Below are 27,464 nucleotides of genomic sequence, written 5' to 3'. Positions count from 1 at the left end.
AAGTGGGACTATTCTATGCGGACTCCAGTTCAGTCCCTAGTCCTAGACCAGCAGACCAGCGGCAGTAGCAGCATCAGGGCAGAAGGATGTTCTCTATTCTTTTTATCACCAACTGGGGCATATATCTAAGTTATGTCCTCAGTAAGGGAATAGCATCAGCAAGACCAGCTCAATATCCCCAGGTAGGGAAGGTGTACAGTCTGACAAAATTGAGTTTTGACTTAGTGTTTTGTACACCCGCTTGATCTATGGTGAGACTTGATGAAGTAAGAGATTTTGATGCATATTTTGTGTATGTGGAAGGAAGAGACCTAGATGCACATCTTGTGAAACCTGATTTGAGAGTTTTCGATGTGAACCTAGATGTGGTTTGGTTGACAGCTCATAAGGCAGTCATCTTTTGTTTAGAGAAGAAGGTTCGGTTTGTTCCGATGGTACCCCTCCAATTGGATTTCAAGGTGATCTAAAGAAGCATGGTGAGGAGATTTTGATCAGTGGTGTTAGACTTTGTCTTTCATGGGAGACAAGAAGGAGGAGAAGTCTTTTGGGATCTTTAGATGGTAAGAGGTTCAAGGATGTGAGCGAAGTATCCAACCCTCTTGGAGCCTCGATACCTCAATTTCGAGACGAAATTTTTTAAGGGGGAGGATGTAGATCCCTAAAAATCCTAACCTAATAATCCGATTTCAGTCGTGTACCGTTCAAGATGAGGTCAACTCTTGACCATCCGAGTTGAGCCCAAAAGTTTAGAAATTGATCCTATAGACTTGAATGACGTGATGAAGACCCCACTTTGTTTGACTTCACCGGAGAAGAAAATTACTCCTTAAGGCATTAAAGTGACATTTTGGTGTGCCCAAAACCTATGCAAGAGGACTTCAAATCTCAAATAAAATATACCATTGAGTTGGTAATTGTGTAAGGTACCTACCCTCCGAAACTCATCGCGATCGGCCTTCGAATGAAAAAGATATGGGGGCGGTCGGATGGAGGCGGTCGATAAATTATCCGACCGGTCCTTTTATGAAGGGCAAATGGTCATTTCACCTCTTAAAAGCTTTTTAACTTTCCCAATTGAACCAAATTCGGGATTTGGTTTTCTAAAGGGAGAGAGCTCGTGGGAGAGGAGAGAGAAGAGGAGAAGAAGCTTGGGGAGGAAGAGTTTGTGTAGTTCACTGTGCGAATTGTGATTTGGAGGTATGATCGTAGAGAGGTAAGTCGCTTCAATATACTTAATTTTGGCCCAATTTCATGAGGTTTTTGATGGGTAATGTCATTTAAATGTGAAATTGGAGGGCTTAGGTTGAGGGGAATAATTTTCTGACTCCGTAGGAAGGTTCGCACGGCAGTTGCGCACGTCTACTTTGAACCTCGTGCGAAACCGAGCATTTTCGACCGAGTTGACTCGGTGAGCTGCCCGCCGAGTTAACCGGGTCGATTTGGGACTGAGTTGACCCGCCTTGCTTGACTGGAATTAAGACCCGGTTAACCCACATTTGATCTGTGTTCAAATTGAATCTCGAATTAAATCTAATTTAGCTTGTTTATTTGCTAGGTTAATTGGGTATTGGGCATTCCTTAATTTTGTGAATTTGTGGGACTTTGCGCATGAATTCTCGATTAACAGGTGAGGATAACATCGCATATATTATGTAATATCATTGTGTATTTGGATTGTGAATAATGTGGTATTGCATGATAATTTATGTTACCTTCTATAATCTCGATAGTCCTGCGTATCATACTGTATTTCTGATTGAATGATTAAAGGTAAATCGTATGTGATTATGTGATTGGTTACTTCACTTGATTGATGCATATGAATGTATGTGACGGTGAAATGGGGTTTACCTATCTTGGTATTCCTAGCTTGGGTTATCAGCGGCTATGGTATGGGACACTGTCCTCTGATGTCCAGAGCACTTTTCATAGTTGGTGTGGTTGTCTAGATGCATGTGGTTAAGAATCCCGTGAGTGCTACTACCCTTTCGGCAGGGGTATTGAAGCCGAGTGACCTGTGATATCAGTGGATGGGGTTCTGTGTGCATCAAACAGACCCACGGTATCATGCAGTGGTATAGTGACATGTGTTAGAACGGACCTCGTGATCGCCCAAAAGACGGCGGTTAGGCGGCGTGAGGGGACATGACGGCATCCACCCTAGCATATGTAGATTACTACAAGGTTAAGGAATGGGATCCAATAGATGCCTCCCGTTGAGGATTCCATTCATAGGTGAGAACGATACTGGACCAAAAGGGCGCTTAGGCATGAGGAAAGGTATCCGGATCACATGTAGCACGAGACATAGTGACTTTGCATTGGGCTAGAGTAAATCCTTGACACGCGCCAGTTCTCAGGCCAATGGTGATGGGAGAGAGTGTTGACCTAATCCCCAGCCATGGTTGATGTGACAGGACCCAACTACCGCGGTGAACCCAACAGACGAGCTTAAGTGTCGTGAGGGAGAGTGATGAGACTACCCAGAGGAGGCTGGTGTGTTATCTTAAAGCGTGTCTACTGTAGAGACTACATGGTAGAAGTTATAATCATATCTTCGTGTTCATTCTTTTATTCATCGATTGTATATGCTAATGTGTGTGTGTGTACATGATGAATGCATGATGTATGATATGTTAGACTCACTGAGTTATGTGGAACTCATCCTCTGTGAATATTGTCTTTTCTTTAGACTCTGATGCAGGTTGTGACGACTCATATTACTAGGAGCGTCTGCTGCCGGTAGAGTCCCATGTGGGACCGGCACGCGAGGATACGAATATGCATGATGGGATGTGTACTTGTGCAGATTGTGATTTTGGATTTCAGCCATTATGAGGCTAGGAGTTTCCTTTACTTGGGTTGGGTTTAGGTTGTTTCCTCCTTTTTCCGTGGTTAGAACACCGTTTGATTTTTAGACTTCCGCTGTAATAACCTTAGATTTACTTTCTTTTATATTCTTGCTCTTGGATTATGCTATATAATATTGTTGTTATGGATGGGCGGGGCCCAGCGGGGCCCCGGCGCGCGCCCCCCCCCGCCGGCCGGGGGCCGCGCCCCGGGCCCGCGGGGGGGGGGCGCCCGCTCCCCCCTTCCCTTTTTCTTTTTATATCTAATTTATTTAATAAGAGAGTGGAAGGTGTTGGGAATTGATATTTTTTTTTTTTTTTTTTTTTGTTTTTTTTTTTTTTTTTTTTTTTTTTTTTTTTTTAGCGGCAACCCCCCCCCCCCTATATTATTTCCTCCCTTCGTGGGTTGTGGGGGGGGGGGGCCGGGGTTTATGGGGGGGGCCACCCCCAAGCAGTGCACTCAATGAGTATACCACTCAAATTTTCCTTGATGTACCTCTTAATGGACAGTAAGTAGTATAAATCAAAATTTTTTTTTCTTTCTTCTATACTCTTATGAGTTAAATCTATTTGTCTCTTAGTAACTACGAATAATGCGTGGTCATTCACTATTCCCATAGTAAACAATACATCCTGTACGATCTCTTAAAGTTTGACCTCATAAGAATTTCAATAACAACCATATTATTATTGACAAAAAAAGGTGACTAAATCAAACAATATATAACTTATTAACATAATATGTAACTTATAAATACATCACTAAAAACAGTACACATATATCATCATGTAAACATTTTTGGGCGAATTTATGACATACAATTGTGATACGTACTCTCTCACTTTATTAGCACATTAATATGTAATTTATAAGTACATCACTAGAAAGAGCACACATATTTATCATGAAAGAATCTTTGGGCATGATTCATGACATACAGTCGTGATACTCCCTTACTTTATTATCACAATATGAGTAATATGTAATTTATAAGTGCATCACTAAAATGAGCACACATATATCATCATGTACCTCTGGGCAAAATTTATGACATGCAGTTGTGATATTCTCTCACATATCAGTGGCCGTTAGTACGTTTCAATATTTGAAAATCTACCACTTTTGGGTATATAAACTTCTTGAATTAATCACCTCTCAACCATATGATAGATATGTCACATTCTTAATGCCAATACTAAGAGACAACCTTTGGATGTATAAAAATGCATTAATACTAAGAGACATCCCATTACCATATATGATTAACATTCTACAAACACAATCATGAGTGCTACTTTGGCAGTCATCACAATCATGCTCATGAAAATCTCTCATATTTGGATATACTTTATGTTACCCACAAAATAATATTAGTTGAATTTTAAACTGAATGACAAGGGGCTGAATTAGAGATAAAATTACAATACATGCTAATGTACTGTTTGAAAAAAGTTTCGGGATCACCAAAAGACAATCAAAATTTTTATAAATCATGCATGATATATATATATATATATATATATCACAATTATATAATAGTTATATAAAACACGCTCACACTACAAAACTATAAGACAATAAATAACCTAGTCAAGAACTCACCCAACAGCCAAGGTACAAAACACTATAAAAATGTCATGTCATATTTCAATATATAGGGGCAAAATTAGGTCTTGAAAATGGTTCCATTACATCCCGAAGGACCCAAAACATAAAACTCCAATAGCAAGCTTCAAAATTCCTTACAGTTTGGCTAGAAGTTAAAGAACACTATATGTATTACATTGTGGGTTTTTTTTTTTTGGGGGGGGGGGGGGGGGATTAAATCAAATCAGTTACACCAAGTTAATAGAAAATAAACCTCTAAATCAGAATCAGTTAACTTAATCGGTGCCAATAATTAAACATGTATGGTCTGATCGGTCAAAGTGAGTTATCTCGCAATCTAACAGGTTGACTCGCTGAGTCATAAGTTTGGGTTGGGTCAATAAACAAACCAAAGTTCAAATAGTTCGATAGAAACAAACTAAACCAAACCAATTTATGTGGTGAGACCGTTGACAGGTCAGCTAAGTCGACCTGAATGACTCGGTGGGTCGGTATTTCAGGTCGCCTAGAAGGGTCATGGGTTGGATCAGATCTGACCTGTTGACTTAGTCAAACAGCCACACCAACACCTTTATTTTTACTTAATTAATTATTAATTAAAATCATTACATAAAATAGCTGCTGAATTTTCAATAGTGCATGTCGATGTGTCCAACTTCCAGCAGTGGCCCATAATATATCGGTCGCTTCGTTTATTCTCTATTTACGTAGTGATGGTTTCAGATTTTCAAAATTCATTCTATAAAAAAAGTTATAGTGCAAAAACTGTACGGTTTGACAGAAATCTAGGGGAGAAAATTTACAAAATTCATAGATTCGTTTTAGAGCCCAAAATTCATCAATCAACATTCCTATGTGTCCTTAATCAATTCTATGAAATCTATGGTATCACATGTAAGATTAAATCTAGTAAGAATTGCATAAATTGATAAAAATAAATAAAATAATAAATAAATGCATTAGAATAATGATAATACAACATGATGAAACATACATTTTTTTGAATCCATTGGAGATGGAGCGCAGCAGAATCTTTTCTACAGGCTCCCACAAAAAATGAACTTGTAGTTGATTCTATGATCAACTTAGCACTAGGATTTTCTCCTCTAGACTCCTCCATATTCACTAGCTCGATGGAGCAATCTCTCTGAACTCACGTTTTACATGCAAAGAAATAATGTGATACATTAGGGTTTAGAGGAGAGACCTAGCCTCTCTTTATATAGAAAAACTCATTAGATTGCCCATCAAGATCTAATTAACTCACAATGGCTAGTTCATATCCAAGTTCTAATATCATATATTACCCATATCAGCCCAAATAAAGAAACTAAAACAAACTATAACACAATCAATGAAGCCCACCATATATGGAATATTTTATCAATATTCTAACAGTCGCAGGTCGTACCTTACAATTAGGTGAAGATATGTATATGAAATGACATGACTTAAAGTACTAGTGCTAGATTTTGGAAACTAGGCTCCGATACCAATTTACAGGAGTTACCAAAGTAGGAGAAAGTTGAATTAAAGCCATTTAGATGTCTTAGTAAACAAAGCAGGACATTGACCCAAATTGGGAGTTGGATAACCCATCAGATCAGCGCCCTGCAGGATTTCAATTCCATGACAAGTATGAAGGGTCTCCCAGTTGCTTGTGAAGAGAAAAGACTATGTCAGTTACATTAAAGGAAATGTGTTTGATGGTAGGTGATTCTTTAAGATAAAAAGTAGGGTTATGAATGCACTAAATTAATCATAGATAGATCATCTCCAATAAGATTGAATAATGTACAGTTTCTCAGCTCAAATGTGTTAGGAGAAGAGTTTCTGTAGCGTTTATTGTCAAATGGCGATTTATTACAAGTCTTGAACACAGATTCGTCTTTTTCTTGTTTTTGTTATTTGTGGGTGGGTGAGTTGAGTGAGGATCACCTTTGTTTGATGGTAGAAATTAAACATAGATAATCTCAAATAAGATTAATTAATGTGCATTTTATCATCTTAAATGGGATTGATAATTTAATTGGTTGTTAGAGGCATCATCGATGTCAAATGTGCCACGAGAAGAGCCCATGTAGTGTTTGATTGTCAAATGGCGATTCAATACAAGTCTTGAACATGGATTTGTCTTTTTCTTGTTCTTAATTATTTTTGGATAGGTGAGTTGGGTGGGATCACCTCTGTGCAGGTCCTTCCTCAGAGTTAGGTGAAGATATATACTATCTTTGAAAATTGACCATGTAAGACCTATGAATAATATCTTTTTTTGTTTGTGTAGGTTCTACCTCACAATTAGGGAAAGATTTTTTTTTTTTTTTATATTTAAAAAATAAAATTTTTTTTTATTTTTTTTTTTTTTTTGGGAGAGAAAAATAAAGGGGGGGGGCCCCGCGGGAATTTTTTCTTTTTCCCCCTTCTTCCTCCGCACGGGAGATACAAGGGAAGTCACTTTCTTTCTAATGCACACACATACCTTACTCTTTTTATTATATATTTACTTACTATAAAAAAAATCATCTTGATCATCAAAAGGTTCCTCAGTTAGCAATGACCAACACCTCTTTGTGAAAAGATTATCAGTTCCACTCATTAGGTCTAACGGTATATATAATAGTCACCCACGCCTTAATATAGAGCTAAAAAATCTCACTTTGACTAAGTTTCACTCACTAGATTGAGTCTAATAAGTTTTCTAAATTTGAGTTTTCTACCCTAAAAAAAGAGTTCTCTAATATGAGTCATTAGTTCAAAAACACGGATTTTAGACAAGGTTCTTCCTTGAAAGGGTCTTCTCCCCAACTTATGATGAATAAGTACATGGGTTTGAACAATTGATTGGCTGCTGTGATGCTCTTTCATCAAGATTGTGGTCGATGTTAAAGGTTTTCATCTTTTCATTTTTGTTTTCTGAGATACAATTCTAAGCCACTAAGAGCATTTGGGCTTTTTAAAGGGGATAATCAGTGACTGATCTAAGGAGCTCGAATAGATGAAGAAACAGAAACATTTATAACATTAATTTGATGTTAGATTATATAATTTGCTAATTACTGAAAAGAACAACATATTACCAAAAAAAAAAAGAAAAGAACACCAGAACGGACTTATGAACGGTAGAATATATACGAGGAGCTAGAACTCAGAAGAGTTTGCTTGCAAACTCCTCACTTGTCTCTTCATCTCTACTTCTGTTACTATCATGAGATGCAAGATCCCTAAGCTCCGATACGCTTCTCCCCAATTTTAGAGCAACCTTCAATTCAAAAGACTCTCCATTCTCTCTCCCCTCCACATCTTTTTGGTTCACGGTGGCTTCAATGGATTCCTCCAAGAGTTTAAAGAAGCCAGCAGAGTTCCTGTACATCTCGAAAACCATTCCAACTTGCCCTGCATGCTCCAACGTGTTCACTACAGTTGCTAATGCTCCTGAAGCAACAGTCACGGCCAAGCCTAGACCACCATGAGAAGGAGACGAACCCACAAAGGCAGAACCAACTGCAGCCAACCCTGCTAGGGAAGGCCCTGATACTGCTAAAATCTTGTTTATTTTCAATGCCAAATTTCCCAATCTCTTGTATTCTTCGGCATCCTTTCTGTTCAGAACCCTAACTATCTGTATCATCTCTTCCTCCAGTTTCTCACTCCACCCATTCTCCTCGACCTTCTTCTCATGCCCGAGAGACTGTTTTGTCTCATGCTGTTCTGTTGATGATGGAAGTCAAAGATGAAGGCCACCACACAGCGGGTTCAACAGTTTCAGGGAACTTGTCGAGCATGGCTCCTAGCAAAGGAAGAGGGTAAGCCCTGTCGAGGGCCAAGACCTTCTCCATGGCATCGTTCACATCACCTGCAGTAGGAGTTTGCCCAATGGCAAATAGGGTTGTTTGGATCTCCCTGTGGAGCTGCTTGAACTGTCTTGCTGCGTTACGTTGCTCTTCGGCAAGTTGGGAGGGTTGCAACTTGTTCATCAGAGCCATCATCCCTGCGGCAGCAGAGAACAAGATTGAAGACGATAGATTGAGAGGCTGTAAAGGAAAAATGGTAGTCGTAGCTGTTGCAGCAGAAAGAGCAGCCATGAGTCCAGCAGTGAGGGTAATGTTATTGATGGATGTGAGAAGGAGAGTGTTCCAGTTGTCTCGTTGGTCTCCGAGATTGGAGTGCATCTCTACTCTGTCAGCAACAGTATCTGCTATTAAATAGAGCTCAGAGATGGGGGTGGCCACAGGAGACGAAGTAGATTCCTTCCCATCTCTCATGGTGGTGCAGCTGGTTTTTGTAGGGTTTGTATATTGTCCCGCTATGCTTGATAAATTCTCCACCATGTATCTGGTAGCGTTCTTCAGTTGAACCGTTCCACGTTTGGGGATATGGAGTGTAGCCATTGTTCTTCTGTTCCAAGAAGAAGAAAGAGGAGGAGAAGAAGAAGAAGAGAAGAGAGGCAAAGCATGTAAAGATGCCATATTTGGGCCTATCTTGAAAATGCTTATTATGATTTTGAATTCACGATATGAATTTCTGAGCCATTTTGCATATTTAAACCCTTGGAGAAAGGGAGAAAGAGAGGAATTTAGATCCTCTGCTCCCACACTCTTGTGAGGAAGGGAGCAGGAGTGGCTGGGCAGCTTAGAGCAGAAGATATCGACTAGAGAGAGGGCGCATTGGTCTTTACGTGACTAGGTCAGGTTTTGACCGTTTGAAGAGTTCTCGTTGACTGTTCCATATTGTTGAGTTCAAAACGTATTCGACCTGTTCGTTGGGGTAATCCTAGCTCCACGTTATGGGGAAAGAAGAAAAAAAAGCTCCACGTTATGGGGAAAAACTCTAGTTTGAATTTTATTTAAACTCATAAATTAGAAAAATTCTAGCAAGCTCGACTCTTCCACATCAATCTATAAAGAGCATGGAATTTGTCGAGGAAACGACTTTAGAAAGAATTTAGAACATGGAATTAAATGAGGAATTGAAGAGCGGGAGAGAATGAGGGGATAAAAGTCAAAAATCAAGAAAATGAGAGATGGACTTTCCTGGATTTCTTTGGTTTCCAATTCTACGGTTTGGGTTTTTTTGATTGGGTATAATCATTTCTCTCATCTCCTTTGTTTATCAAATTATTTATAGATAAACATAAAGGGGAAGAAAAATATAAAAGGGAATTTTAAAAAAAAAAGAAAAAAGAAAAAACCTAACCTGGGATGCAGACGTTTTTCTACTTCTCCTTTTATTGTAAAAGAATGGAACACGAGATACACATTATGGAGAAAGGGACTTCTAGGCGCGTTATTAACGTTGCTTTCCTTAGGACATAATTTGCCCTCACTACAAAGGTGCTATGAGGTACTGACGAATCGTCTCCCAGGACACAAAGAAGCCCAACTCAAATTTGTATATCTCAAGTTTTGCAAAATACAGTCAAAACTCAAGAACAAATAAAACTTCGGAATTTTGTATGTCTTGCTGTTGAGAAGCTAAAGGTATTTATAAGCATTGAGGTGTTTCTTCTAAACAGTTCATGACTTTGTTCGTATGGTGCATCTCTCTGTAGGGATACAAATGCCTACGTTTAGTTCTGAGCCGTTAGATCGTTCTGCCGCACGATCTAATGGTCTAGATTAAAACATCGAATAGATATTTATGGATTTACTTCCATCACCCTAGATCTGCCATTAATCAAAATATACGGTTTAGATCTGATCTCGATTCGATCGAGATCAGATGCGTGAATGGAAGAACCTATGGAATATTTATTGTCAAATGGCTACTCAATATGAGTTTTGAATATAGATTTGTCTTTTTCTTGTTTGTTTTTTTATTGTTGGATGGGTGAGTTGCGGGGGATCACTCTCTTTGAAGGTAGTATATAACAATCACAGGTCCTACACGTAATTAGGTGAAAATATATGTAACCTGTGAAAGTCAACAGGGCAAAGACCTCTTAAATGAATTGTTTCTTTAATTTTATTTTATTTTTATTTTTATTTATTTATTTTTTTAATTTTCTTAATTTTATAGAATAAATATCACTTACCTCCTCTATTATCTAGTAAAGTTATCAAATGCTTCACTTTTATCAAATTTTTCTGTTTAAATATTTTTCTAAAATTTTAAATTATCCTAAATTAAAAATATATTTTAGCTTAAATTTCAAATTATCCTCAAGTATATTATTATTAAAGTCTCAAAATACCCTTAATTACCTTAGCAGTTAAAATATTAAATTACCCTTATTTTTCTTTTAATTTAGATGCATTCTTTTCATTAGGAGAGAAAAAAAACTTAAGAAAGACATTTAAATATTTTTCTATTGATTTCCTTTTTTTTTTTTTAATGAAAAAGAAACTTATAGATAAAGAACATAGGAGCACTATAAAATTTTAATAATAAAAATAATATAGGGTTTTTACTATTAAAATAATTGAAGGTATTTAGGTATTAACAACAATATTAACTGACGCAATTTACGATATTAACTATTATAATAACCGAGGGTAATTTAGAATTTAAGTTAAAACATATTTTCAATTGAGGGTAATTTGGAGTTTAAAAAAAATATTAACAGTAAAAATAGAATTAAATGAAAAAATTTAATAGCAGATAGATAGTTCGATAACTTTGCCAGCTAAGAGGGATGTAAGTGATATTATCCAACTAAGAAGGGTTCAAGTGTCATTTGATCAACTAACAGGGAAAATAAGAGATATTTTTCCTTATATTTTTATTTTTTTCAAGGAAGATGAGTTGACAAGGTGAGACCCCAAGAAGTTTTTTTCCATACTGGAGTCCAAATTCAAGAAAAAAATGGTTAAAATTCTCAACGTGTCAAAATTTTAAACTCAATTTCAATTCGACACCTCCATGACATGAACCATTTAATTTGACTAGTTATGTTATGATCGAGTTAACTGCTGAATAGATAATGAAACAATAAACAGCCATCTTGCCTTCCAAGGGAACCACTCTCTTTCCCAAATGCACATACACTGATACACACCCTAGTTCTTGTGCCAAACCATTGATCATTTGTAAAGCATCAATAGAATATCAGAATTGGATTGAAGCAGTGAACAAGGTTACCCCTGAATCTTCTCTGAAAATCAGTTTTCTTTTGATGGATGATATATTAATACTAATCTAATATCTAGAAACCATGGCGCACACACATCTTGCCTTCTAAGGCAAACCATTGATCTATCAGTAGCTCTTATCTCTCTATATATTGATTCATCAATAGCACTTTTCTCTATAGATTTTCATTTGCAGGGTTTTAAAAAAAAAAACCCCCACTTTGACTAGGTTTCACTGGACTGAGTCATTAAGTTTTCTAAAATTGAGTCGAAGTTCAAAAGTCGAGTTTCTAAACAGGGGTTTTTCCTTTTTAAGGACATTCTCCCCAACTAATGATGATGAGCAATTGATTAGCTGCAGGAATGCTCTTTTCATCAAGATTCTCGTGTTATAGTTTTTTTTCTTCTTTTTCCTTCTCTTTGTTTTGTTTTCTGGGATTCAATTCCAAGCTACTAAAAGCATTCGGATTTTTTAAGGGGGAAAATCAGTGACCGATTTAGGGAGCTTGAATACATGAAGAAGCAGTCTCTAATTTGATCAATTTCATATTGGCAATTAGATTACATAATTAACTAATTACAGAAAAGAATAAAGAATGGAGTTAGTAACAGTACAAGATAATCACAAGTCAGAAGAGTTTGCTTGCAAACTCCTCAGTGGACTCTTCATCTCTACTTCTCTTGCTACCATGAGACGCAAGATCCCTGAGCTCAGATAAGCTTCTCCCCAAGCTTAGAGCAACCTTCAATTCGAAGGACTCTCCATTCTCTCTCCTCTCCGCATCTTTTTGGTTCAAGGTGGCTTCAATGGATTCTTCCAAGAGTTTAAAGAAGCCAGCAGAGTTCCTGTACATCTCGAATACCATTCCAACTTGCCCTCCATGCTCCAACGTGTTGACTACGCTCGCTAGTGCTCCTGCAGCAACAGTCACGGCCAAGCCCAAACCACCATGAGAAGGAGACGAACCCATAAAGGCAGAACCAACTGCAGCCAAGCCTGCTAGTGAAGGCCCGGAAACCGCTAAAATCTTGTTTATTTTCAAAGCCAAATTTCCCAATCTGTTGTATTCCTCTGCATCCTTTCTCTGCAGAACTCCAACTATCTGTATCATCTCTTCTTCCAGATCTTCACTCCACCCATTCTTCTCTACCTTCTTCTTAAGCCCAAGAAACTGTTTTGTCTCATGCTGTTCTTTTGGTGATGAAGTCGAAGATGAAGGCCACCACACAGTGGGTTCTACAGTTTCAGGAAACTTGTCAAGCATGACTCCTAGCAACGGAAGAGGGTAGGCCCTATCAAGGGCCAAGACCTTCTCCATGGAATCTTTCACATCCTTTTCTGTTGGAGTTTTCCCAATGGCAAGTGTTGTTTGGATCTCCCTGTGGAGCTGCTTGAACAGTCTTGCTGCGTTACGTTGCTCTTCAGCAAGTTGGGAGGGCTGGATCTTGTTCATCACAACCATCATCCCTGCAGCCGCAGAGAACAAGATTGAGGATGATAGGTTGAGAGGTGGCAAAGGGAAAAGGGTAGTTGTAGTTGTTGCAGCAGAGAGAGCAGCCATGAGTCCAGCAGTGAGGGTGATGGTATTGATGGATGTGAGAAGAAGAGTGTTCCAGTTGTCTCGCTGCTCTCCGACATTGGTGTGCATCTCTACTCTGTCAGCAACAGCATCTGCTATTAAATAGAGCTCAGAGATGGTGGTGGCCACAGGAGACGAAGTCGATTCCTTCTCATCTCTCATGGTGGTGCAGCTGGTTTTGGTAGGGATTGTATATTGGCCGGCCATGCTTGATAATTTCTCCACCATGTTTCTGGCAGTGTTTTTTAGTTGAACGGTTCCGCTTTTGGGGATACGGAGTGCAGCCATTGTTCTTCTGTTACAAGAAGAAGACGAAGAAGAGAGGAGAGGCAAAGCATGTAAAGATGCCATAGTTGGTTGTCTTGAGACAGAAATGCTTATTATTATCTCGAGTTCACGATATCGACCTCAGAGCCATTTGGCATATTTATGCCTTTTGTGTTTTGAGAGAGAGAGAGAGAGAGAGAGAGAGAGAGAGAGAGAGAGGGAGATCTAATGACTAGGTCATGATTTGACCGTTTGAAGAGTTCTGATTGATTGACTGTTTCATATTTTTTGAGTTCAAAACGTATTCGATCTGTTCAACTCCGTTTCCTTTGGGCTTTGGCTATGTCACATGAAGTGAGATTGAACATAATTGTTCGAGAACATCGAACTTATCAAACTTATAAAGAATATGCAGCCACTTCTAACGTGGATGGTTAATTATAAATTCCAAGTCTGAGCTTTGCAAGTTTTACAAAAAAAAAACTTCTAAATATTGATATTGTCATTTTGACTTTTTACGACTGAGGGGGAGATTACAAATTTATTTTTAATTAAAATATAAATTAAAAAAAAGCTAATATAGAATTATTGTTCTAGTGGTGAAATCAACAATTTTGTGAAGACTCTTGTTGAGACATATTAATATCCCCATCTCCCAGCTTAATAAAACTCCTTTGTACCAAAAAAAAGAAAAAAACTATAAAAAGTGGGTGAAGGGATTCTTCTTCCTTCCTTTCTTCTACCACCGGAAAAAAAAAAAATTAGTTTACAAAGGATTTGAAACATAAAATTAAATGAAGAAGAGAGATCCACTTTCCTGGATTACTCGGGTTTCCAATCCAAGGGTTAGTGTTTTCTTGATCGGGTATTGTTATCTCTCTCATCTCCTTCCACTGATTTTTTTTTCTTTCATTTTTGGTACATAAACAGGGTCAGCAGACCCAAAAAGCCAAAACGAAAAAAGAACAAGATTATGAGACACCTCCCTGGAGTTTTCCTTTAAAATTTCTCTCAAATTTGAGGGGCTTTAGTAATAATTATCAGCCCATCTTCTGTATTAATCGGTGTCTTTGTGCGTCAATCTACTGACGTGTTGTAATTTCTTCTCACATGTCCAAAGCAGACATGTGCATGCGATAGAAACAAATAGAGTATCTCGTTAACTAGACTTTCAAAATTATCTAAGTTCTGAATATTAGGTTCAAGCATTAGGATCCCCTCCCCTTCTACTGAATACCAGATTACAACTTTAAAAAATAATAATCCAAAGAAGTAGAAGGAGCATAAAAAGGAACGGAAGAAAAAAAAAACCGTCCTAGGTGACATATTTTTCCATTTTCCCTTTCAGTGTTCTTTCCAATAACATCTACAATGAATTGGGTTAGAACGAACTTGAATTTCCATTACGTGTTAACCTCCCGATCTAGGCTAACCTAGGTGACATATTTTTCCATTTTCCCTTTTGTATATTGTTTTGTGGGTCAAATGCACGATAATATTAGTTGAATTTTAAACTGAATGACAAGGGGCTGAATTAGAGATAAAATTACAATACATGCTAATGCACTGTTTGAAAAAAGTTTCGGGATCACCAAAAGACAATCAAAATTTTTATAAAACATGCATGATATATATATCACAATTATATAATAGTTATATAAAACACGCTCACACTACAAAACTATAAGACAATAAAATAACCTAGTCAAGAACTCACCCAACGGCAATGGTACAAAACACTATAAACATGTCATGTCATATTTCATTATATAGGGGCAAAATTAGGTCTTGAAAATGGTTCCATTACATCCCGAAGGACCCAAAACATAAAACTCCAATAGCAAGCTTCAAAATTCCTTACAGTTTGGCTAGAAGTTAAAGAACACTATATGTATTACATTATGGTCTTTTTTTTTTGGGTGGGGGGGGTTAAATCAAATCAGTTACACCAAGTTAATAGAAAATAAACCATTGAATCAAAGTCACTTAACTTAATCGGTGCCAAAAATTAAATAACTTGTATGGTTTGACCGGTCAAAGCGAGTTAGCTCGCAATCTAACGGGTTGACTCACTTGATTAGCTGGTCACTAAGTATCGGTCGGGTCAATAAACAAACCAAAGTTCAAATAGTTCGATAGAAACAAACTAAACCAAACCAATTTATGCGGTGAGACCGTTGACAAGTCAACTAGGTCGACCTGAATGACTCGGTGGGTCGGTATTTCAGGTCGCCTAGAAGGGTCATGGGTTGGATCAGATCTGACCTGTTGACTTAGTCAAACAGCCACACCAACACCTTTATTTTTACTTAAAATCATTACATAAAATAGCTGCTGAATTTTCAATAGTGCATGTCGATGTGTCCAACTTCCAGCAGTGGCCCATAATATATCGGTCGCTTCGTTTATTCTCTATTTACGCAGTGATGGTCTCAAATTTCAAAATTCATTCTATAAAAAAAGTTATAGTGCAAAAACCGTACGGTTTGACAGAAATCTAGGGGAGAAAATTTACAAAATTCATAGATTCGTTTTAGAGCCCAAAGTTCATCAATCAGCATTTCTATGTGTCCTTAATCAATTCTATGAAATCTATGGTATCACATGTAAGACTAAATCTAGTAAGAATTGCATAAATTGATAAAAATAAATAAATAAATAAATAAATGCATTAGAATAATGATAATACAACATGATGAAACATACATTTTTCTGAATCCATTGGAGATGGAGCGCAGCAGAATCTTTTCTACAGGCTCCCACAAAAAATGAACTTGTAGTTGATTCTATGATCAACTTAGCACTAGGATTTTCTCCTCTAGACTCCTCCACATTCACTAGCTCAATGGAGCAATCTCTCTGAACTCACGTTTTACATGCAAAGAAATAATGTGATACATTAGGGTTTAGAGGAGAGACCTAGCCTCTCTTTATATAGAAAAACTCATTAGATTGCCCATCAAGATCTAATTAACTCACAATGGCTAGTTCATATCCGAGTTCTAATATCATATATTACCCATATCAGCCCAAATAAAGAAAACTAAAACAAACTATAACACAATCAATGAAGCCCACCATATATGGAATATTTTATCAATATTCTAACAGTCGCAGGTCGTACCTTACAATTAGGTGAAGATACGTATATGAAATGACATGACTTAAAGTACTAGTGCTAGATTTTCGAAACTAGGCTCCGATACCAATTTACAGGAGTTACCAAAGTAGGAGAAAGTTGAATTAAAGCCATTTAGATGTCTTAGTAAACAAAGCAGGACATTGACCCAAATTGGGAGTTGGATAACCCATCAGATCAGCGCCCTGCAGGATTTCAATTCCATGACAAGTATGAAGGGTCTCCCAGTTGCTTGTGAAGAGAAAAGATTATGTCAGTTACATTAAAGGAAATGTGTTTGCTGGTAAGGTGATTCTTTAAGATAAAAAGTAGGGTTATGAATGCACTAAATTAATCATAGATAGATCATCTCCAATAAGATTGATTAATGTACATTTTCTCAGCTCAAATGTGTTAGGAGAAGAGTCTATGTAGCGTTTATTGTCAAATGGCGATTTATTATAAGTCTTGAACACAGATTCGTCTTTTTCTTGTTTTTGTTATTTGTGGGTGGGTGAGTTGAGTGAGGATCACCTTTGTTTGATGGTAGAAATTAAACATAGATAATCTCAAATAAGATTAATTAATGTGCATTTTATCATCTTAAATGGGATTGATAATTTAATTGGTTGTTAGAGGCATCATCGATGTCAAATGTGCCACGAGAAGAGCCCATGTAGTGTTTGATTGTCAAATGGCGATTCATTAATACAAGTCTTGAACATAGATTCGTCTTTTTCTTAATTATTTTTGGATGGGTGAGTTGGGTGGGATCACCTCTGTGCAGGTCCTTCCTCAGAATTAGGTGAAGATATATACTATCTTTGAAAATTGACCATGTAAGACCTATGAATAATATCTTTTTTTGTTTGTGCAGGTTCTACCTCACAATTATCCGCACGGGAGATACAAGGGAAGTCAACTTTCTTTCTAATGCACACACATACCTTACTCTTTTTATTTTATATATTTACGTACTGAGAAAAAAGCTCATCTTGATCATCAAAAGGTTCCTCAGGTAGAGATGACCAACACCTCTTTGTGAAAAGATCATCAGTTCCACTCATTAGGTCTAACCGTATATATAATAGTCACCCACGCCTTAATATAGAGCTAAAAAATCTCACTTTGACTAAGTTTCACTCACTAGATTGAGTCTAATAAGTTTTCTAAAATTGAGTTTTCCACCCCAAAAAAAGAGTTCTCTAATATCGAGGCTAAGTTCAAAAACACGGATTTTAGACAAGGTTCTTCCTTGAAAGGGTCTTCTCCCCAACTTATGATGAATAAGTACATGGGTTTTGAACAATTGATTGGCTGCTGTGATGCTCTTTCATCAAGATTGTGGTCGATGTTAAAGGTTTTCATCTTTTCATTTTTGTTTTCTGAGATACAATTCTAAGCCACTAAGAGCATTTGGGCTTTTTAAAGGGGATAATCAGTGACTGATCTAAGGAGCTCGAATAGATGAAGAAACAGAAACATTTATAACATTAATTTGATGTTAGACCCCCTCCCCGGCCCCCCCCCCCCCCCCTTCCCCTTATATAACTTGCTAATTTACTGAAAAAGAACAACATATTAAGAGTACCAGTTAAAAAAATTCCTAATACGAAAAGAACAACAGAATGGACTTATGAACGGTAGAATATATACGAGGAGCTAGAACTCAGAAGAGTTTGCTTGCAAACTCCTCACTTTTCTCTTCATCTCTACTTCTGTTACTATCATGAGATGCAAGATCCCTAAGCTCAGATACGCTTCTCCCCAATTTTAGAGCAACCTTCAATTCAAAAGACTCTCCATTCTCTCTCCCCTCCACATCTTTTTGGTTCAAGGTGGCTTCAATGGATTCCTCCAAGAGTTTAAAGAAGCCAGCAGAGTTCCTGTACATCTCGAAAACCATTCCAACTTGCCCTGCATGCTCCAACGTGTTCACTACAGTTGCTAATGCTCCTGAAGCAACAGTCACGGCCAAGCCTAGACCACCATGAGAAGGAGACGAACCCACAAAGGCAGAACCAACTGCAGCCAACCCTGCTAGGGAAGGCCCTGATACTGCTTAAATCTTGTTTATTTTCAATGCCAAATTTCCCAATCTCTTGTATTCTTCGGCATCCTTTCTGTTCAGAACCCTAACTATCTGTATCATCTCTTCCTCCAGTTTCTCACTCCACCCATTCTCCTCGACCTTCTTCTCATGCCCGAGAGACTGTTTTGTCTCATGCTGTTCTGTTGATGATGAAGTCAAAGATGAAGGCCAACACACAGCGGGTTCAACAGTTTCAGGGAACTTGTCGAGCATGGCTCCTAGCAAAGGAAGAGGGTAAGCCCTGTCGAGGGCCAAGACCTTCTCCATGGCATCGTTCACATCACCTGCAGTAGGAGTTTGCCCAATGGCAAATAGGGTTGTTTGGATCTCCCTGTGGAGCTGCTTGAACTGTCTTGCTGCGTTACGTTGCTCTTCGGCAAGTTGGGAGGGTTGCAACTTGTTCATCAGAGCCATCATCCCTGCGGCAGCAGAGAACAAGATTGAAGACGATAGATTGAGAGGCTGTAAAGGAAAAATGGTAGTCGTAGCTGTTGCAGCAGAAAGAGCAGCCATGAGTCCAGCGGTCAGGGTGATGGTATTGATGGATGTGAGAAGGAGAGTGTTCCAGTTGTCTCGTTGCTCTCCGATATTGGTGTGCATCTCTACTCTGTCAGCAACAGTATCTGCTATTAAATAGAGCTCAGAGATGGTGGCGGCCACAGGAGACGAAGTAGATTCCTTCCCATCTCTCATGGTGGTGCAGCTGGTTTTTGTAGGGTTTGTATATTGCCCCGCTATGCTTGATAATTTCTCCACCATGTATCTGGCAGCGTTCTTTAGTTGAACCGTTCCACGTTTGGGGATATGGAGTGTAGCCATTGTTCTTCTGTTCCAAGAAGAAGAAAGAGGAGAGAAGAAGAAGAAGAGAGGAGAGGCAAAGCATGTAAAGATGCCATATTTGGGTGTGTCTTGAAAATGCTTATTAAGATTTTGAATTCACGATATGAATCTCTGAGCCATTTTGCATATTTAAACCCTTGGAGAAAGGGAGAAAGAGAGGAATTTGGATCCTCTGCTCCCACACTCTTGTGTGGAAAGGAACAGGAGTGTATGGGCAGCTTAGAGTAGAAGATATCGACTAGAGAGTGGGCGCATTGGTCTTTACGTGACTAGGTCAGGTTTTGACCGTTTGAAGAGTTCTGATTGACTCTTCCATATTTTTTTATTTCAAAACGTATTCGACCGGTTGGTTGGTGTAATCCTAGCTCCACGTTATGGGGAAAAAGATTGATTTGTCATTTGGTTGTTAATTGGGAATTTACCACTTTATCCTAAATTAGAAAAAGAATAAAAGAAAAGTTAATATGAAAGTACTATTCTACTCCCGACCCAATCTAACCTTATCTATTGGGATAGTTTTGGTTAAGATCACGTTAGATACAAGGCCTAAGTTATGCATATCCCTTATAGTGAATAAAACGTATAATACAAGTGGATGATCCATTTTCTTCCCTCCTTTCTTCTGGCACTGTACAACTATGAAACGGCTTTCACAAAGAATTTAGAACATGGAATTAAATGAGGAACTGAAGAGTGGGGGAGAATGAGAGGATAAAAGTAAAAAATCTAGAAAATGGGAGATGCACTTTCCTGGATTTCTTGGGTTTCCAATTCTATGGTTTGGGTATCGTCATTTTTCTCATCTCCTTTGTTTATCAGATTAAAAATAGATAAACATAAAGGGGAAGAAGAAATATAAAAGGGAAAAGAAATAAAAAAAAGGTACCTAACTTGAAATGCAGATGTTTTTCTCCCCTTTTTATTGTTCTTTCCAGTAAAGTTTGCAATGAATTGGGTTCAAATCATTCTAGATTAATTTCCATTATGTGTTAACCACCTGATTTACAATTGATTTGAATCTGGTAATGTATTATTTTTCTTTATGTGGAAATATCAAAGATACAATCAGTGTTCTACAAGACAATTAGGTGAAAATATATGTTACCTTTGAAAGTCATGAATGAGTTGTTTCTTCTTCTTCTTTCTTTATTTTTATTTTTATTTTTATTTATTATTTTTATTGAGGGAGGGGGCTTTTTTTTGTTCTATTTAAAGAGTAAATATCACTTATCTCCCCTCTTAGTTGACCAAATAGCACTTGGACCCCCTCTTAGTTGGATAATATCACTTACCTCCCCTCTTACCTAGCAAAGTTATCAAATGCCTCCCTTCCGTCAGCTTTTTCCCATTAAGTTTCAACTAACGGGGTCCAAGTGTCATTTAGTCAATTAACAGTGGAAGTAATTAAATGATATTTACCCTTTTGCTTTTATTTTTTTCGAGGAAAATGAGTAGACAATGTGAGAGTTGAGATGCTATGAAATTTTTTTTCCCCATACAGGAGTCAAAATTCAAGAAATAATTTTAAACTCAAGTTCAATTAGACACCTCCATGGCATGATCCTTTTAGTTAGACTAGTTATGTTACTATCGATTTAACTGCTGAATAGATAATGAAACATTAAATAGCCATCTTGCCTTCCGAGGAACCATTCTCTTTCCTTAATGCACATACACACCCTACTTCCCTGTAATTCCTTTCCCTACAATTCCCTCATAGGATTGTGCCATGTGGCATTTAACTAATCCAACAGTTACCCAACAAACTAGAGTTCAAATAAAATTCAAATTTATGTATGGGTTTAAATAAAATTCAAATTTAGTTTAAATTGGGTAACCGTTGGATTACTTAAATGCCACATGGCACAATCCTATGAGGGAATTGTAAGGAAATGAATTATAGAGGATGTGAACCCCTACTCTTCTAATGCCAAACTATTGATCATATGTAAAACATCAATAGAATATCATAATTGGATTGGAAGCAATGAACAAGATTAACCCTAAATCTTCTCTGAAAATCAGTTTTCTTTTGATGGATGATATATTAATACTAATCTAATATCTAGAAACCATGGCCCACACGGATACACATCCTCTATAATTCTTTTCCCTACAATTCCCTGCAATTCTCTCATAGGATTGTGCCATGTGGCATTTAAGCAATCCAAAGGTTACCCAACTAGAGTTTAAATAAAATTCAAATTTATGGGTGGATTTAAATAAAATTCAAATTTAGTTTACATTGGATTACTTAAATGCCACATGGCACAATCCTATGAGGGAATTACAGGAAATTACAGGGAAAGGAATTACAGAGGATGTGAATCCGGCGCACACACATCTTGCCTGGATTCACATCCTCTGTAATTCATTTCCCTGTAATTTCCTGTAATTCCCTCATAGGATTGTGCCATGTGGCATTTAAGTAATCCAATGGTTATCCAATTTAAACTAAATTTGAATTTTATTTAAACTCTAGTTTGTTGGGTAACCTTTGGATTACTTAAATGCCACATGGCACAATCCTATGAGGGAATTACAGGGAATTGTAGAGAAAGGAATTACACAGGGAATTGTAGAGAAAGGAATTACAGAGGATGTGAATCCCAGATCTATCAGTAGCTCTTCTCTCTCTCTCTCTCTCTCTCTCTCTCTCTCTCTCTCTCTCTCTCTCTCTCTCTCTCTCTCTCTCTCTCTCTCTCTCCATCTCTCTCTCTCTATATATATATATATATATATATATATATATATATATAGCACTTTTCTCTATATATTTATCATCTGCAGGGTTAAAAAAAAACCACATTGGTAAGTACAAATAGCTATGACAAGGGTTCTTCCTTTTTAAGGGCATTCTCCCCAACTAATGATGATGAGTAAGTATGCTCAGGTAGATTTAAGCAATTGATTAGCTGCAGGAATGCTCTTTTCATGAAAATTCTCGTTTTATAGGTTTTTTTGTTTTCTGGGATTCAATTCCAAGCTACTGAAAGCATTTGGGTTTTTTAAAGGGGAAAATCAGTGACCGATTTAAGGAGCTTGAATACATGAAGAAACGATCTCTAATTTGATCAATTTGATATTAGCAATTTAGATTACATAATTAACTAATTACAAAAAAGAATAAAGAATGGAGTTAGTAACAGTACAAGATAATCACAAGTCAGAAGAGTTTGCTTGCAAACTCCTCAGTAGCCTCTTCATCTCTACTTCTGTTGCTACCATGAGATGCAAGATCCCTGAGCTCAGATAAGCTTCTCCCCAAGCTTAGAGCAACCTTCAATTCGAAGGAGTCTCCATTCTCTCTCCTCTCCACATCTTTTTGGTTCAAGGTGGCTTCAATGGATTCTTCCAAGAGTTTAAAGAAGCCAGCAGAGTTCCTGTACATCTCGAATACCATTCCAACTTGCCCTCCATGCTCCAACGTGTTGACTACGCTCGCTAGTGCTCCTGCAGCAATAGTCACGGCCAAGCCCAAACCACCATGAAAAGGAGACGAACCCACAAAGGCAGAACCAACTGCAGCCAAGCCTGCTAGTGAAGGCCCTGAAACCGCTAAAATCTTGTTTATTTTCAAAGCCAAATTTCCCAATCTGTTGTATTCCTCTGCATCCTTTCTCTTCAGAACCCTAACTATCTGTATCATCTCTTCCTCCAACTTCTCACTCCACCCATTCTTCTCTACCTTCTTCTTAAGCCCAAGAAACTGTTTTGTCTCATGCTGTTCTTTAGGTGATGAAGTCGAAGATGAAGGCCACCACACAGTGGGTTGTACAGTTTCAGGGAACTTTTCAAGCATTGCTCCTAGCAACGGAAGAGGGTAGGCCCTATCAAGGGCCAAGACCTTCTCCATGGCCTCTTTCACATCCTTTTCTGTTGGAGTTTGCCCAATGGCAAGTGTTGTTTGGATCTCCCTGTGGAGCTGCTTGAACAGTCTTGCTGCGTTACGTTGCTCTTCTGCGAGTTGGGAAGGCTGTATCTTATTCATCACGATCATCATACCCGCGGCGGCAGAGAATAAGATAGAAGCCGACACGTTAAGAGGTAGCAGAGGTAAAAAGGTCGAAGTTGTTGCAGCAGAGATAGCAACCATGGTTGCTGCTGTGAGGGTGATGGTGTTGATGGAGGTGAGAAGGAGTTTGTTCCAGTTATCTCGCTGCTCTCCAACATTAGCGTGCATCTCCACTCTATCTGCAACCGCATCTGCAATCATGTAGAGCTCAGAGATGGATGTGGGTGTAGTTATCGTGGTCTCCTCTACTTCTCTCATGACGGGTCTGGACTTGCTTTTCATATTGGTTAGGGTTGCATATTGGCCTTCCATCCATGATAACCCCTCCGCCATGTTTTTAATACTGTTCTTCAATGGAAGAGTTCCAAGTTTAGGGGCTTGGAGTGCAGCCATGATCTTTCTCTTACAAGAAAAAGAAGACGACGAAGAGATCAGGAGAGAAGCATGTAAAGATGCCATATTGATAGAATTTACAATACAGTATAGCAGATGATGTTATGGGAAAATTGAATTGCAGAAGGAAGATGGAGCTAAGTGGAGAGCCTTCTTGCATATTTATACCAAGATGAATTTTTTAAGACTGACGACCGGGTTCTTCATTTTGACCATGGAGAGAGTATAATTGACGATTTGACGATTTCTGTTCAAAATATTCTACGTTTCACCGTTTGAATTGTGAAATTGTTGATTGGTTCGCATCCGTAACCCAACCGCGCTCCACCATTGCTCGTTCAACTCTCATCTTGGGGGTTTTCTTTCTTCATTGCCAACGGCGTTCTCTTTAATTTCTGTTGCATTATGTATTTATTAGCTAATAATCTTTTGCTCTTTCCTTTATGCTTTTGAGTTTAAATAGGGTTTGTCTTGTCTTGAACTCGGGAAATGTTTATCTTCTTGGGAATATAGAATATAGTAAAACCTAGAAGTTGTTAACTTAAAACTTTTCTGGAGTTCCCTTCTTATCATCGAAATAACTTCCTCAACGGAATCTGTGATCAGCAAGTATAAAAAAGTCAAATCGAATGTGGAATACTTGAAGACATGTATAAATTTTTTAAAAAATTTTTTTTTTTTTTATTTTTTTTCTTTTTTTTAAAAAAATTAAGAGAATCAATTCATATCAGATCAATGCCTTAATTGGATGGTTCAGTTTGTGATACCAAACTAAGAACTGGAAAAGCCTAAATCAAAACCAAAACCACTCGATTTCCAAACCAAAATATAAACCAGACTGATCCACCTAGATATGAAATTGATAGTAACTTAGAATCCATCACAATTTTTTTTCATAGTTATTATAAAGAGCAGAACTGGATGTTCTTGATACTATAGTTGGTGTATTAGGAAGCATTCCTTTGATGATGATTTGAAATGGAAGGAATAAAAATAGTCATAGAATCTTGTGATGATTATGGGTTAACATGTATAAATGTTCCAAAGCCAAAGGCATTAATGGTTAGTGGTCTTCTTATTGTAGCAAAATCTTTATAATACTGAACTAGAGTTCAACTGTTGCTGTCAACAAAATCTCCTTTTAACATATTTAAACTCTTGGTTGTATTTTCTAGATATTTTGTCAGATTTCTTTTTTAAAAGTGAGAATATGACACTCAGTAAGAACTATTGTTTTTGACAGTCATGAAATTTCTAATGCTGCATCTTTCTGGTTTTCTTGATGGTTTGCCTAGTGTCACTTGTTTTCTTGAATATACTTATTACTCAACTGGTGGTGTAACTTTTCCATCTCGATCATCATTTGCATTGACTATGGTTGTTTAACATTTGAAATATTCTAATTTCGTTTATCTATTTGCATTCTATCTATCTCATGTGCAGGTGCACAGTTGCTCTCCGTCTGCTCTTCTCCCTGCTCTCCGCCTCCTCTGCCTTCCCATCTCTGCCTTGTCTCTCCCATCTCCGGCCCGCTTCCATCTTTCCCATCTCTCCCTCTCTACTGTTTTCATCTCCTCCCCCGGCTCAGATCTGCTCATCTCTCCCGCTTCTAGCTTTCCCCTCTATCTCTCGTTTCTCAGATCTCTTCCCTACAAAAAGTAGATCTGTAGGTTCGCCTTCCTCTATTCCGCCTCCATAGTCCCCACCTCCAGCCTCTACAGTCCCCACCTCACGCCTCTCCGGTCTCCACCCCTCGGTCCCCGGGCTCGGTTTTTTTTTTTTTTTTGGTTCGGACACCCAGATCTGTAGTTGGTTTGGCTTCGATCTGTTTGTTTTTCCGGCCGATCTCCTCTCTGGTTGCAGCACTTCTTTTTCTTTCTTTAATTTTTAAATTACAAATAAATTCTTTGGTTGCAACCATCGTTGGTACACACCGCAGATTAACTCCATATTTGGATCCAAGTTCTTCTGCGGGAAGCTTGAACGCCTCTACGGCAAAGCCGGATGGCAGGTCCGACCTCCTTCCGCACTTTTGATGTTACCACTGCGACAACCGAACGACTTTTATGTCCGCCATGGTGGCGTGTATTTTGTCCCCCTATGTGTGTGTTATTTTGTCCCCCTATGTGGGTGTTTGTGCTTATCTGGTGTTGTATGTGTTGCAGCTTACTTTCTAAGGGTATACTGGACTTGATCTTGTCCGGTGGGCTTGACCCATCCCTTACTCTGGAGGACCTTGTCTATTGCATGTATGACAGTTTGGTCATATTCCGCTACTTGGTTCTGTTTGAACCTTGTGCCTTCATGCTCATGTGTCTGTATTTTTCTTTTCTTCATGTGTCTGTACTTTTCTTTTTTCTATGAATGAAGTGCTGATTTACCAAAAAAAAAAAAAAAATGTGCAGGCGCACAGTCGAGATCGAAATCTCAGTCGAACGTGCACTTCACCGTGCTGCGTAGCACTGAAACACGAAGAGGGAGAGTACTAAGCTAATCCAAAATGCTATATACAAACAAACACAACCAAATGTACCAAACAAAGAAAGACAAAAGCGTTACCACAATTGAAATTCCTAGAAAAGGGAAAAAAGTAAGAAGTAATACTTACGAGATGGACATGGAACGCAATCGGGATGAAATCATAGTGCTGCCGGAGGAAACGACGGAGCCAGAGGGATTGCTGCTTCTGCTGTCATTTGATTTTGTCGACGCTGACGACGATTCCATGAAACTGACAAGGAGATCAAAAAAGGCGCCGATGATAAACTTATGGGTTTGTTTAGAGTTTGATTTTGTTTAAGTTTAATGCACTTATGTCTGCAGGAATTAGAAAGGAAATGAAGAGAGGAAGAAGAAAAACGGGAGAAATCGAAAATCCCTAAATCGAGTTCATCTGACTCGGGTGAACAGTAGGGAGTTCTTTCGGTAAATTTTAAAAGTTTAGGTGAGATTATGTAAAATAAAAAATATATATTTACACTTAAATCCTAATCATTTCCATTCACAGCCGTTAGATTAGTATACATAGATTAGTATACGTGCACACGTGACCGTGTTACAACATTCTTCATATCTTGATTTTCTCAACTGGACCGGATAAATTACAGTATTATCCTTTGTTTTACTATCATTGGATTGAAATTTGACAAGTGTCATAAGATTACAGCTGTGTGGAGGATATACTTTATTGGGCGTTTGGTTCCGCAATTCTGTGGAATCGGGTTCAGAATTATGTTTCTAGGGAATCATGAGTCTATAGAAATAGGTTCTAGAAATCATATTCATAAAAAAATCGTGTTTGGTTACCCTGATTCTGAGAAGAGAATAAGAGAATTAAGCACTGCAATGTCATCGGAGATGGAAAAGATGAAGAAGACCAACCCTTTTGCAAAGACAACACTATGGCTGAAGCTTAGTTAGAGAAGAAGACGGAAAAGAAACCAACGATTTTTTGGAGGAGATGGTTCGATGGTCTCACCACATCGAGTTCAAGATGCTGAAGAGAAGCTTCAGCGACTAGGGTTTGGAGGAGCTTCTGGTTCGATGGTCAAGCTTCGATGGTCTCACCTCTTCTGCAGCGCTCAGGAAACAAAGAGGAACTAGTACCGGTGATAGAGAAACCAAAACCAAAACC

The 27,464-nt window shown here is 38.1% G+C and overlaps 4 pseudogenes; all 4 read right to left on the bottom strand.

Moving 5' to 3' along the window:
* Window positions 1-7,485: 7,485 nt before the first annotated feature.
* On the bottom strand, window positions 7,486-9,052 carry LOC149004183 (putative F-box protein At4g22030 pseudogene; annotated as a pseudogene).
* A 3,102-nt stretch (window positions 9,053-12,154) lies between these two features.
* LOC149004182 (putative F-box protein At4g22030 pseudogene) lies at window positions 12,155-13,456 on the bottom strand (annotated as a pseudogene).
* A 4,653-nt stretch (window positions 13,457-18,109) lies between these two features.
* On the bottom strand, window positions 18,110-19,589 carry LOC149004181 (putative F-box protein At4g22030 pseudogene; annotated as a pseudogene).
* Window positions 19,590-22,588: 2,999 nt separating this feature from the next.
* On the bottom strand, window positions 22,589-23,939 carry LOC149004180 (putative F-box protein At4g22030 pseudogene; annotated as a pseudogene).
* Between the last annotated feature and the right edge of the window lie 3,525 nt (window positions 23,940-27,464).

Source organism: Hakea prostrata, chromosome 9, assembly GCF_041222555.1.
Source record: "Hakea prostrata isolate BN-2017 chromosome 9, UWA_Hpros_2, whole genome shotgun sequence".
NCBI classification, from domain to species: domain Eukaryota; kingdom Viridiplantae; phylum Streptophyta; class Magnoliopsida; order Proteales; family Proteaceae; genus Hakea; species Hakea prostrata.
The sequence above is the reverse complement of the archived record's forward strand: the minus strand, read 5'-3'. Positions and strand labels throughout refer to the sequence as shown.